General features: G+C 40.9%; 1 long non-coding RNA gene across 1 annotated transcript; it reads right to left on the reverse strand.

The window, feature by feature from the left end:
- Positions 1 to 4,669: 4,669 nt before the first annotated feature.
- Positions 4,670 to 9,115, reverse strand: LOC145419765 (uncharacterized). The gene is made up of 2 exons (XR_013901106.1): positions 8,866 to 9,115; positions 4,670 to 6,249 (listed from the first exon to the last, which is right to left on the reverse strand). It is a non-coding gene; the product is annotated as an uncharacterized LOC145419765 (long non-coding RNA).
- Between the last annotated feature and the right edge of the window lie 3,859 nt (positions 9,116 to 12,974).

Consider the following 12,974-nt stretch of genomic DNA (forward strand, 5'->3'; position numbering starts at 1 on the left):
AGATAAGGGAAGAGTAAAAAAAACACCATTTCGGTCAGGCTAAAGTTTGGTGATGTATTTTAATGATCCAATCTGTTTGATTACAACAGATTTCTAGAACAAAATAAAAGCCTGAATCTTACCGTAGCCTTGTATCATCTGTTGTTAGACTGCAGCACAGTGTAAAACTAAGAAATTACTTTACAGTCTCATTTTATGGTAATTCCTCTGTAAAATCACAACTCAACACTATTGTTTCCTACTTCTGAGGTACTTGTCTAAGTAAGAAACAGAAGAAAAACTTTTTCTTATATCTCTCACCAATTATTTCTTTATTTACAGTGTGTGAAGGATGTGTTACAAATGTAGCGTTTTTATGTTTATTAATAGGGAATTACCCCTGACCGCTTTGCCACCCTGTCCCATCAAAAGGCTTATTTTTGTCGCCTTTCCTGATCAGGCAAACTGGGCTCTGCTGGGGTCAAACAGTAGAATGATTAAATAATCATTGCATAAGCTCTTTGTCTTTGTGCTTCCCAGATCAGAACAGTTCCTGAAAACAAAATTCTAGACTGGAAATGGTTTGATTTGGCCAAGCATTGTATGAATGCTGAGTAACTGTATTCCCACAGAAAACAGATTGTCAGAACTTATGTGATGTCAGATAGCCATTGTCTTACTATGTCACAGTAAAAAAATAGCTGGGTTCCAGTGTAGCAAACATTGCTGATTATTAATAAAGAATTAATTGTTTTGAATAGCCATTTCCCCGAATGGGGAGGAGGGAGAGATAATAAAATTACACAGAAAGCTGAGACTTCTCACTTCAACAAATATCTGCTGTTAGTCAGTTTTACTGTTTTACTTACCATCAAGGCAAAAGGTTTTGGCAATGGCACAAATTTTGTGTTTCATTTTACTGCTTCAGTTTTTATTTGGTTTATATTTGTTGATGACATTCACACAATGCTAGCATCACAGGCTAAACACAGAAATGTCACCAGCATCGCTAAGGGGTCAAATTTCGCTAGCTGACTGGTCAGGTCCCACCCCCAGGTGTGTGTAGCTGTACTGAGCAGGGATTTTTCCTCAGCAACGTTTGCTGGACAAGGATTTGGGTAAAGTAAATGTTTATTGGATATTTATATGGTCTGAAGTCAGAAACAGTTAAATAAATAAAATTTTTCAGACACCGTTTTGAGAGAGATAATGAAGTTCATATAAACACTGAATTCTTTGGAAAGTATTCGATTGTGTTGATGTTTGGCTGTTTTTGTGTGCAGCCAAGATTTTCAGTCTCATCTTTGGTCAGCTCAGCTTTTCTTGTACTGCATCTCAACTATTATCTAGAATTGTGGCATGGTTAAAATCACTTGCTAATAATGACAATTCTCATATAAGCACTTTTCCAGTAACGCTGTTCTGAGTACTGACATTGTTCCTTATATTTCTATCACAAAGACAGGTGCTAATAGCAGCAAAAAGTAGCACTGACCTGGTACCAAAACTGCCTGTGCGAAAAATGGACATCTGTGAATATAGGAGGGGCTAGCACAAGATAACTGACCTATTATCAGCATATGCCCCCAGCATATTCTACCTGCTATGACTATTACTTCAGTGTATGCTAGTAATGCAATGTAAACTTTGGCCTGTTGAAATGTTGCCAGTATGTGATACCCTGATGGAAACTTCCAGTCATGCAGAATGGAAATCAGACACCAAGCTCCTCTTAAAGGAACTACGTGTCTTTTAAGTACATTTTGTCGTCTTTAATTTTTACTTGGGATTTAGCAGAAAGCAGTTCCAAAGTATTACTGTCCAAGCATTGGACACATGCTCCTCCAGGGAGCCTATGTGTGCACAGCAGAATTTATTCTCTCCACTATATTTACACCAGAGCAATCTCTGCTGTAGAGATAGCAGAGATCCTTAAACTATAATTTCAGCATCCTTTAAAGGAACAGTCTAAAGAGCTTGGAAAGAAAAGCATCTGGACTTCTTTGAGTTACTTGAAGACGTTTCACCTCTCATCCGAGAAGCTTCTTCAGTTCTAAGGGTCAAATGGTGGAGTGTCCCAGATTCAAACCCAGTGGGAGTTTCCCCCCAAAGAGGGACAAAAGGACCCCCTGATGATCCTCTACCTAATCACATGAGCCAAGGTGTGAAAGCGGGTGTAGGTCACAATCAGCCAGGGTTTCTGGTGAGCTCATTGTGAAACCTAGCCCCACCCTATCATGTGATTTCCTGAGGTCAGATGGCCCAGGATGTGAGTGGGCGTTAAGGCGTCTGGGAAGGGATCTCAAAACTGGATTATAGATGGCAGACAGTTGGTGTCGTAAACCAGCGCCTCTATTCAAAGATGGTCGCTCACAGTGGACGTAAATGGCTTCTTTCACTCTCTTTCAAACCACACCCGCTTTCACACCTTGGCTCATGTGATTAGGTAGAGGATCATCAGGGGGTCCTTTGTCCCTCTTTGGGGGGAAACTCCCACTGGGTTTAAATCTGGGACTCTCCACCATTTGACCTTAGAACTGAAGAAGCTTCTCGGATGAGAGGTGAAACGTCTTCAAGTAACTTAAAGAAGTCCAGACGCTTTTCTTTCCAAGCTCCTTAGACTACGATGACCTGGATGACTGAGAACCTTCACAGACTTTAAAGGAACATATAATGAGAAAATTAATTCTAACCGCTGTTGGGATCCAGTAACTTGGTTGTCAAAACAAGATGTAAGGTATACCACGACTCTCTTTCTATCTCTCTCATGTTATAATCTAAAAGTGCTCTCTGATTTTAACATGGGAAAGTGCCTGTTTGTTTACAGCGTGATTCGAGCTATACTGGGGGGGGTCAGTCCCAGCTGAAGCAACGCAGTGTCTTGGGACTGAATCGGAAAAAAACAAACTGTTCCTGGATCAGCTTGTTGGAAAACAAGCTGAGTCCCCACTGCATTAGGCTAATATAAGAGTGGACAGAGAAAGGTTTTGACAGAAAAAAATGACTGAGTCAGGTCACACCCTTACAAAAGTTAGTTTCCTCTTTTTATCAGCTTATCTGTTGACGCTTCTCATAAGTAAAATAACTTGTTTTTGAGGGTAATATGAAGCTTTGAGAAGCTCATAATATTATTAGCAAATATTGATTTGATCCGAATAATAAATAAATATATATAAATTACTGACAGATGAATGGTAAAAATGGTAAATGGCCTGTATTTGTATAGCGCTTTACTAGTCCCTAAGGACCCCAAAGCGCTTTACGCAACCAGTCATCCACCCATTTACACACACTGGTGATGGCAAGCTACATTGTAGCCACAGCCACCCTGGGGCGCACTGACAGAGGCGAGGCTGCCGGACACTGGCGCCACCGGGCCCTCTGACCACCACCAGTAGGCAACAGGTGAAGGACACAACGACCGAGACTGTCCAAGCCGGCGCTCGAACCCGCAACCTTCCGATTACAAGGCGAACTCCCAACTCTTAAGCCACGATCGCCCAATCTTTGAATCTATTTCATATCAACTCACCTAAATGACAAAATATATCAGCTGAGACTGAAGAAGTCACTTGGATGATGACGAAACATTTCTCCCACTGAAAACGCTACGTCCAGATGAAGCGAATCAACTTTTGGAGATATCATGGCTTGGTGCATTAACTCCACTGGTTGCAAACTGAGTCACAGTGAGTTTAAAACCTTACTAAACACTTTTCTGGTGTGATACAAACTACAGATTGACAAGTTGGTACTGTATGAGCATGCACACCAAGAATGCAGTGCTTGGCTCAACGGTCCCAGTTTGGTTGCAGTAAAAGTTAATCAAGACATTAAGCTCAAATCTTTGTTTAGGTAAAAAGAAAAAAGATCTACTAGCGCTGCTATCAATCCATATTTTTAATGTTGTAAAGCATTCAGTGAAACTTCCGAGTTTCAGCCTTTTACTTTTACTTTTTCTGGATGTTCAAAAGAAATTTCAAACCAGTCCGTTGCAAAAAAACATCAAATTTAACTCCCCGTGTAATTAACTAACACATATTTGGAGTTAAGCTTTAGGTAAGGTTTTCAAATAATTTTTTCCCCAAGAAAATATATTGTTTAAAATGGTGAGCTGGCATTTAATGACCCCAAGTCGGTTACCTTGCACCGAAAAATAGGAGAATTTTAGTGATTGATGCTTGAATTAATGCTGGTTTCACTTGAGTTGATGAACAGCCATGCCCAGACAATGCAAGTAGCACCTCCTGGCTTCCAGCAAACCTGACAGGTGATGATTCATCTCTTCAGATAACACCTTTCCACAACCCCAGAGTCAAGTGGGTTGGTGTTATTCATTTCCCATGGTGTTCCAGGCAGTTCACTGCCAGAAAAGCATGGCATGCAGCTTTAACTGAAGCTATTTTTGATGCACGTAATAAAAGCCACAGCCCTTCAAGGCATGGTGGCATAGATAAAGGGACTTGTTGACTGTGTTGAAAATGTGGTTTGCCAGAACAAGCAATGTAGTGCCTGCCATTTGTCCTTCTTCATCTCTCTCTCATTGGCTGCTCACTTGTTTCTGCTTGTGCTACTTTTCCAGACACTTTTTAATATAGATTTGGAGACCCATCTCACTTGTACACCCATTATATCATGCTAATGTGGTAAGAAATATGCTGTTTGGTGTCTTCAAAATAAAAGCCTCATCCTGGTTTGATAATCTAATTTATTATAGTCAAGCAGCATTACATTTTTGTTATATAAACCAGTATGACTAAAAGTGATTAATTGTAGTAAAGCTAAAAGAATAAAGTGATACCATAGATATGAAAGTGAACTCAACAGACCAGTGGCAGACTGCCATCTGAATCACTGGGTCTGGTGGCCTGAGATTCATATTAACCTGTTGTTAACATTTAACTTGTCCAACTTGTCCAAAAAAAGCAAGAATAAGATACTCTCTTGCTCATCTGCCTACAGGCTTTCTGCTTTTGTGGCAGTATCTGTGGTGCACCGTAGTGCACACCAAACATGCACTTTAGTGCATGTATGCAGCCTTGCGGTACAAGCCATACATACCAGCTTCTCGTGCAGTAAATTTTAGTTTGCCACATGAAATGGGCAGAGTGAGAGATGCACAAAGCTGCAACCTGATGCTGAATACTTTACCTGATTTACATTGTTTCAACCTAAACTTATATTAAGTGTGTCTGTGTGTGCATGTGTGATTTAACTTTGCTTACCTGCTGAATATAGATATTCATTTTACCTTTGTAGCCTCTGATTAAATGGAATGATCCTTTTCAAAAAGTGCTGAAAGACACCACAAAAACTCTTGTTGTAGAGAAAGTCGGACACGCTTTTACTTTTTAAAAATTATATTAAATTATATCACTACATTGACAAGAGGAGTTGCCCTCAGCTGGCCAGTGGGCCAATGGGTCAACTGGTCCTACAAGCACTGACAGCAGCTCATTCATCCATTTTTATTGCTGACACTGTATTACCCAATCAAATCTCTTAACGCAAACACCCCACCCCTACCTTCGTTGTGTAGAACAGAGTTTAGTGTGAAAGAAGTGGTGAAAAGGTGGAACTGAAAAGATAAGAGATAAAAAGAAACTAAAAATAAATGCAGCACAAGGTGTCAAGTTAACTGACATGTTACCTGAGATTGTTGCTAGCACCAGCAGTGGAAAAGTGCAGGAGGAGGGGCCACGACCGCAACCCTAGAGACGAAGAGACGGAGAAGTTTGACCTGCTTTGACCTTGAGCCACTGCTAAAGTGTAGTTTTTAATTGTCACATGATGCAGTGCAGTGCAACTGAACTAACCCAACACCACCAGGACTTGTTAAGTCCAGTAGAAGAACTATTTTGAGATGAACTTTTTTCTTTTTTTTAAGTCAGCCTCAGCTGGTCATTACAGGAATTGCTGTTTCTTGACACTTCCTTCTACTCATTTTTCAATCCACAAAGTTTGGCAGTTTAAGAACATCATGATTGATAATTACATTAATTACAATAAATTCTGTACCGTGACACGCATATTTCACAGGCAGCTGTCTAATAATTTAACACAAACAACAACAAAACAATTCCAAAATATTAGGCACTAGTAGAGAAATGATACTAAGTATAATTTGGAAAAGATTTGGTGCCATTAAATGTTCTGCAGAAAGCACTGGATAAAGACTTGCATTGGAAACCTGAAATGAAAGGAAGCTGGTTGGTCTGCGTCGCCGGTTCCGCCCATTTTTACCTCCACCGTGTTTTCCTGGCTCCCTACCTGAAGGAAACAAAACACTCTGAATCAGCATGGAACAAAGGGATGCAAGATGTGTGTGTTGTTTACCTGCAGTCCTCTCTGAATGGCCCATGCATGCATTTGTATGGCCAAAAAGTTTGGGTTCCTGTCTTGATGCAAAGGAAGGAAGAGGTACAAAACATTAAAAGTTGAATGTATTTTGGCTGATAAGCCATCAGGATGTGCTGGCATAACACTTTACAAGAGCCTCTGCCGTCAGCTCCCATTGCTTTAATGACTGGGAAAAATTCTGTCATCATTTGTTTGAATTATGGGAAAACACTGAGCTAACTAAATGCAACAGGAATACTCCAAAGACTTTTGTTTGGTAATGGTTGTTTAATCTGTTTAATCTGCTTGTGAATCAGATTATCCTGTGGAGTTCATGTAAAAAAGATGGACATAGCTAGCAGGTTTGAAAAGAGAGGCCAACATGGAAATTTCCCCAAACCTGCAAAGTCAGTGAGAAAAGGATCCCACTTCTTAATTACTTCCCCAATGAGGTGTTGTCTCAGTTATTTGCACTATCAGATTATGTCTGGTTATTGAAGCCTTAGAGGGTACAGCAGAAACATTCAGTCAAGGCTCAAAAAACTCACATCACCACAAGCGTGACATGTGAATCATACATCTGCGTCAGATCTACACCATAACCAGAACCCCATTTTAACCCTACACCACAACCTTCTACATAATCTTATGTGCACCTCCCAAGAAATGTAACTACATGGTTGACACAACAACTTGAATGGTGCGGAATATATGTATTCATAGCTGCTATAGTCAGCTGCTGTGTAGGTGTAGCACTTAGAGGAAGCTGAATATGTGGTGGTGTTTGTCTCATCCTACCTGAAAAACTTCCATTACTTGTGGCTTTGTGGTTTAGTTTATCCTCAGCATTGTGACCTGAATGTGGCAGAACCACTCTCACCAGGGAAGCAAAAATGTGGCGAGACAATAAGTCTATAATTGCCTTTCTGTACCCGTTTTGGTCTGTTTGTGTGGATCTCTCAGTATTTCCCAGTCAAATAGAGGATGTGCGTCATAATGCAGCATAAAAACACAGCAACAAAAGCACAACAACAAAGGTAAAGCTTTGAAAAAGGCTTTCCATGCAACAGGAAAGCAGATCAGACTGTCATCAAAAGGTTTTTAATAGCATGTGGAACATTAATGGTGGAAAGTATGCCCATCTTGAGTTTGCATTTAAAATCAGGTGGAACAAAGCCAAGTATATTAAAATGATAAAGTACAATTCATTACAGTTCATTTGTTAAACTGTACAGACAGATAGAAAACAAAAGACACAAAAAACACCAGCTGTCTTAATGAAACTGGGCCACCACATTCCTCCACAACAGGCAAACTGGTGTTCTGGTGATGGTGATGTTCACTTTGTTTCTGTTTTGATAATTGTGGTGCTGGTGTACAGCACGGTCAGTCTTCTACATTTGTGCTGACGTTAATGCCCGAGAAGGTTTAAAACTCTGCAGAGTTACTGATTTTGGTGACTTTTACTTACTATGCACATTCACACTCCGGGACCTCACTTTGTAACTTCGGTCTGTCACTTCACGCCTGAGATTCCTAAATGCTTCCACCTTACAATGTAAGTCCCAGATCTTCTATTGATGAGTTTCAATCTAGTGATTCAAGATCACTAGATTGAAACTCAGTCAGATCACAGCATATACTTCAACAATCCATACATTTTCTGATGTTTATCTGGGTATGGGTCGCGGGGCAACACTTTAAACAGCCACGTACTCCAGCTATTTTGGTGAGACATTGAGGCGTTCCCAAGCAATCTCAGAGAGATAATCTGTCCAGCATGTCCTGGGTCTACCCTGAGGCGTACTTTCAGTTGAACATACCTAAGACACCCTTACCTAGGAAGCGCCTGGGAAACACCCTAGGCATCCCAGACAGATACCTAAATCACCTCAACAGCCCCTCCCAAATTACCAAATTCCTTGTCCTATGTTTAAGGGAGAAATGCGGTGAGGAAAAGGATTGATATCCCTTTTTTTAACGATACCATTCATTGGCCATGCAAGTAAAGTTTCTGCAACAGCACAAAGAAAGCTGCCAGGTGCTCCTAGTGTAGGATTAGAGTTTTTCCTTTAATTTTTCACCTGGTGTGTGTTGCCTCAGCTTGGCCAAAAGTTAGAGTTAAGTAGGAGTTAAGACGACTTTGTCTCAAACAGAACACTTTTAAAAAAAAAAACTTTTATGCAAATGTTAGTATTGTGTAATTATTGATTTCAAAGTGTGTGTGTGTGTGTGTGTGTGTGTGTGTGTGTGTGTGTGTGTGTGTGTGTGTGTGTGTGTGTGTGTGTGTGTGTGTGTGTGTGTGTGTGTGTTTGTTTAACAGGAACAGCAGTCTTGTTATTTATTTATTTTAAGTAAATGTTAATAGTCAGACGATTAATCATTTTCATGAGGTAATCACATGGAAAACAGTCTGCAAATATTAAGATTGAGTAGAAACACTTACTTTTAAGCTAACCTGAACTATGACAACAGAACGCTTAATTCCAAACTTTAACATTAGACTAAACCTGAATCCCCAAAACAAACTGAAACCCGCAGATTTACCTTGTAACATTTCTCCTTTGATCCCGTGCTCACAAAGATGGCGCTGCAAGAGTACACACAGCGAGCGAGGAAGACGGAGGGACCAGCAGCACAGAACAGGCTGTTACAGAATGTTCTTCAATTAAAATGTTTGAAACTGCTAAATGGTCTTGAACTGAGCACTCGATTGGCTCCAGACCAACTCAAACACAAGAATACACACGTGAGCGCGCACAAAGTTGCTTGTGCAAACTCAAATCATCTGGTAAACAGTCCCGCCTGCCACAGTAACATTTTAACAAGGATGAGTACACTACATGATAAAAGTACACCAGCTTTGAAAAATGTGACACAGCTGGCTGTCAACCAGACGTGGAATGTAAGCAACTTTATTTAATGTGGTGGGTATTTACAATGCAGTTTTAATGTGCAAAACACACCATTATTTATAGTTTTGGAGCTTTACTTGTTTTTAGATGAAGTGAACATTAATTCCACATTATAATCTTTCAACTGATCTGAGAGGATGATGTTTAAATATGTCAGGTTGAAGTTCAGCAAAGCTGTGCCACATGTACCTCTGTGACATGTCATATTTTTGAACCGTTAAATACATTTGAGATGGTTTTCACTAGCTGGGACCACATCCTCATTTTAGGTTTGACAGCATTTCTAGTGGACAATGGCAGATGGCTTGAGCATGAGTTGAGGCTGTGGTTTGGGGAAGGCCTCAGAGGGGACTGGCAGCGTCTACTGGGCCGGGCAGATCCCCATGTACTAATGAGAAGTGAATATATTAAAAAAGTGAGGTAGGGTGGGGCATGAAAATGAGAGCAGCTTGTTGTGCCAAGGAGGGGGACACATATAGACAGTTCTCTGTCTACAGGAAAAAGCCATTTGCCTGCACTGTCCTTATGATACAGTTGAATAGCATATGATTTGTTTGGTTTGTTTTTTTTTGGGTTTTTTTTTATTTAGGACAGTTCTGATTTCTATTACTTTTCAAACATTATGACAGTCAAAAGGAATATTCTTCAAAAAAAGAAATTCAGACATAACTATGTGTTATCCTCAGTTATCTGACTTGACACCACAGGTCAGCCCACAGCAGCAGTGCTCCAAGCTTCAGACTCAGACATTCTGAACCACACCAGCGTAAGGGAGTGCTTTAACAGTCATTAGCAGGATGTGGTTAAGGGATAAGGGTAAGGGATATTGTCATGTCTATTTTTGCTGAGGTCATGGTGGTTTGAATGTTTTGTAAAAACCGGTATGTGATAGATATCTAGAGAATACATCAAAAATAATTACATCGAAAAGGTAGGTTTTATCTAAAAAGATGTTTAACTGGGGGGGATCACATTTTTATCATGTACTCCAACAAAAACAAAAAAGATGATTCAGTTGGTGAAGAATGTCAAACTTATCTATATCACACGTACTAGGTTTCAGCTTCTGTTAACTATTTATAGATGTAAGCTTGTCACTTTTTTTAGGTACACCTCTTCAACTGCAAATATCTAACCAGCCAATCATATGGCAGAAACTCAGTGCAATTAGGTATGTCGATTTGGGCAAAACGATCTGCTGAAATTCAAACCAACCATCAGAATGGGGAAGAAGGCTGAATTAAGTGATTCTGAATGGGGCATGGATGTTGGTGCCAGACAGAGTGGCCTGAGTTTCAGAGAAGGTGATTTCCTGCACAACTACCTTTAATATTTACAGAGATCAGTCTGAAAAGGAGAAAATATCCGGTAAGCAGCAGTTCTGTGGGTGAAAATATGTTGTTGATGTCAGAAGAGAATGGCCAGATTGCTATAAACAGATAGGAAGGCAACAGTAACAGAAATACCACCTCCTGCTACCAGGATGTGTAGAAAAGAATCCCTGAATGCACAATATCAAACACATGGCAGCAGCAGAAGACCATACTGGTGCAGCTGATCATAGGAAACCGAGACTGAATATCAAATGTGGACCACAGACGATTGGGCAATCACTGTCTGGTTTCATGAGTTTCAATTTCTCCTACAAAATTTGGATGATCAGAATATTTCATAAATGTGAAAGAATGAATCCATCCTGCCTTGTGTGAACAGCTCAGCCTAGTTGTGGTGTTGTAGTGGGGTGGAGGATATTTTCTTGACACACTTTGGGCAACAGCCTGAGTATTGTTGCTAACCATATCTCTTTATGACTACACTGTACCCACCTTCAGCAGGATAACACCCCATGTCAAAGTTCAGATCATCTCAATCTGGTTTCTTGATCATAACAATGCGCTCACTGTACTCTAATAGCATCCATGGTGAGCACATTTCAATCCGATTCAAAACCTTTGGTCTTGAGGTGACTGTTGCAGTGCGATGCCATATAAATAAAAGTGGACATGCATCATGACTGCAGCCCACAAATCAGCAACTGTGTGATGCCATATCAAAATGGAACAAAATCTGAGGAATGTTTCCATCATCGTGTTGAATCTATGACATCAAAGAAAATAAGTATAACCTTGCAGCATGGTGTACCTAACAAAGTGGCTGTGTTTCTGCTAGTTGCATACAATTCTTGTACAGTGGGGCAAAAAAGTATTTAGTCAGCCACCGATTGTGCAAGTTCCCCCACCTAAAATGATGACAGAGGTCAGTAATTTGCACCAGAGGTACACTTCAACTGTGAGAGACAGAATGTGAAAAAAAAATCCATGAATCCACATGGTAGGATTTGTAAAGAATTTATTCGTAAATCAGGGTGGAAAATAAGTATTTGGTCAATAACAAAAATACAACTCAATACTTTGTAACATAACCTTTGTTGGCAATAACAGAGGTCAAACGTTTACTATAGGTCTTTACCAGGTTTGCACACACAGTAGCTGGTATTTTGGCCCATTCCTCCATGCAGATCTTCTCGAGAGCAGTGATGTTTTGGGGCTGTCGCCGAGCAACACGGACTTTCAACTCCCGCCACAGATTGTCTATGGGGTTGAGGTCTGGAGACTGGCTAGGCCACTCCAGGACTTTCAAATGCTTCTTACGGAGCCACTCCTTTGTTGCCCGGGCGGTGTGTTTTGGATCATTGTCATGTTGGAAGACCCAGCCTCGTTTCATCTTCAAAGTTCTCACTGATGGAAGGAGGTTTTGGCTCAAAATCTCACGATACATGGCCCCATTCATTCTGTCCTTAACACGGATCAGTCGTCCTGTCCCCTTGGCAGAAAAACAGCCCCATAGCATGATGTTTCCACCCCCATGCTTCACAGTAGGTATGGTGTTCTTGGGATGCAACTCAGTATTCTTCTTCCTCCGAACACGACGAGTTGAGTTTATACCAAAAAGTTCTACTTTGGTTTCATCTGACCACATGACATTCTCCCAATCCTCTGCTGTATCATCCATGTGCTCTCTGGCAAACTTCAGACGGGCCTGGACATGCACTGGCTTCAGCAGCGGAACACGTCTGGCACTGCGGGATTTGATTCCCTGCCGTTGTAGTGTGTTACTGATGGTGACCTTTGTTACTTCGGTCCCAGCTCTCTGCAGGTCATTCACCAGGTCCCCCCGTGTGGTTCTGGGATCTTTGCTCACCGTTCTCATGATCATTTTGACCCCACGGGATGAGATCTTGCGTGGAGCCCCAGATCGAGGGAGATTATCAGTGGTCTTGTATGTCTTCCATTTTCTGATGATTGCTCCCACAGTTGATTTTTTCACACCAAGCTGCTTGCCTATTGTAGATTCACTCTTCCCAGTCTGGTGCAGGTCTACAATACTTTTCCTGGTGTCCTTCGAAAGCTCTTTGGTCTTGGCTATGGCGGAGTTTGGAGTCTGACTGTTTGAGGCTGTGGACAGGTGTCTTTTATACAGATGATGAGTTCAAACAGGTGCCATTCATACAGGTAACGAGTGGGGGACAGAAAAGCTTCTTACAGAAGACGTTACAGGTCTGTGAGAGCCAGAGATTTTCCTTGTTTGAGGTGACCAAATACTTATTTTCCACCCTAATTTACGAATCAATTCTTTACAAATCCTACCATGTGAATTCATGGATTTTTTTTTTCACATTCTGTCTCTCACAGTTGAAGTGTACCTCTGGTGCAAATTACTGACCTCTGTCATCATTTTAAG

The sequence above is a fragment of the Astatotilapia calliptera genome, chromosome 13 (assembly GCF_964374335.1).
Source record: "Astatotilapia calliptera chromosome 13, fAstCal68.1, whole genome shotgun sequence".
NCBI classification, from domain to species: Eukaryota; Metazoa; Chordata; class Actinopteri; order Cichliformes; family Cichlidae; genus Astatotilapia; species Astatotilapia calliptera.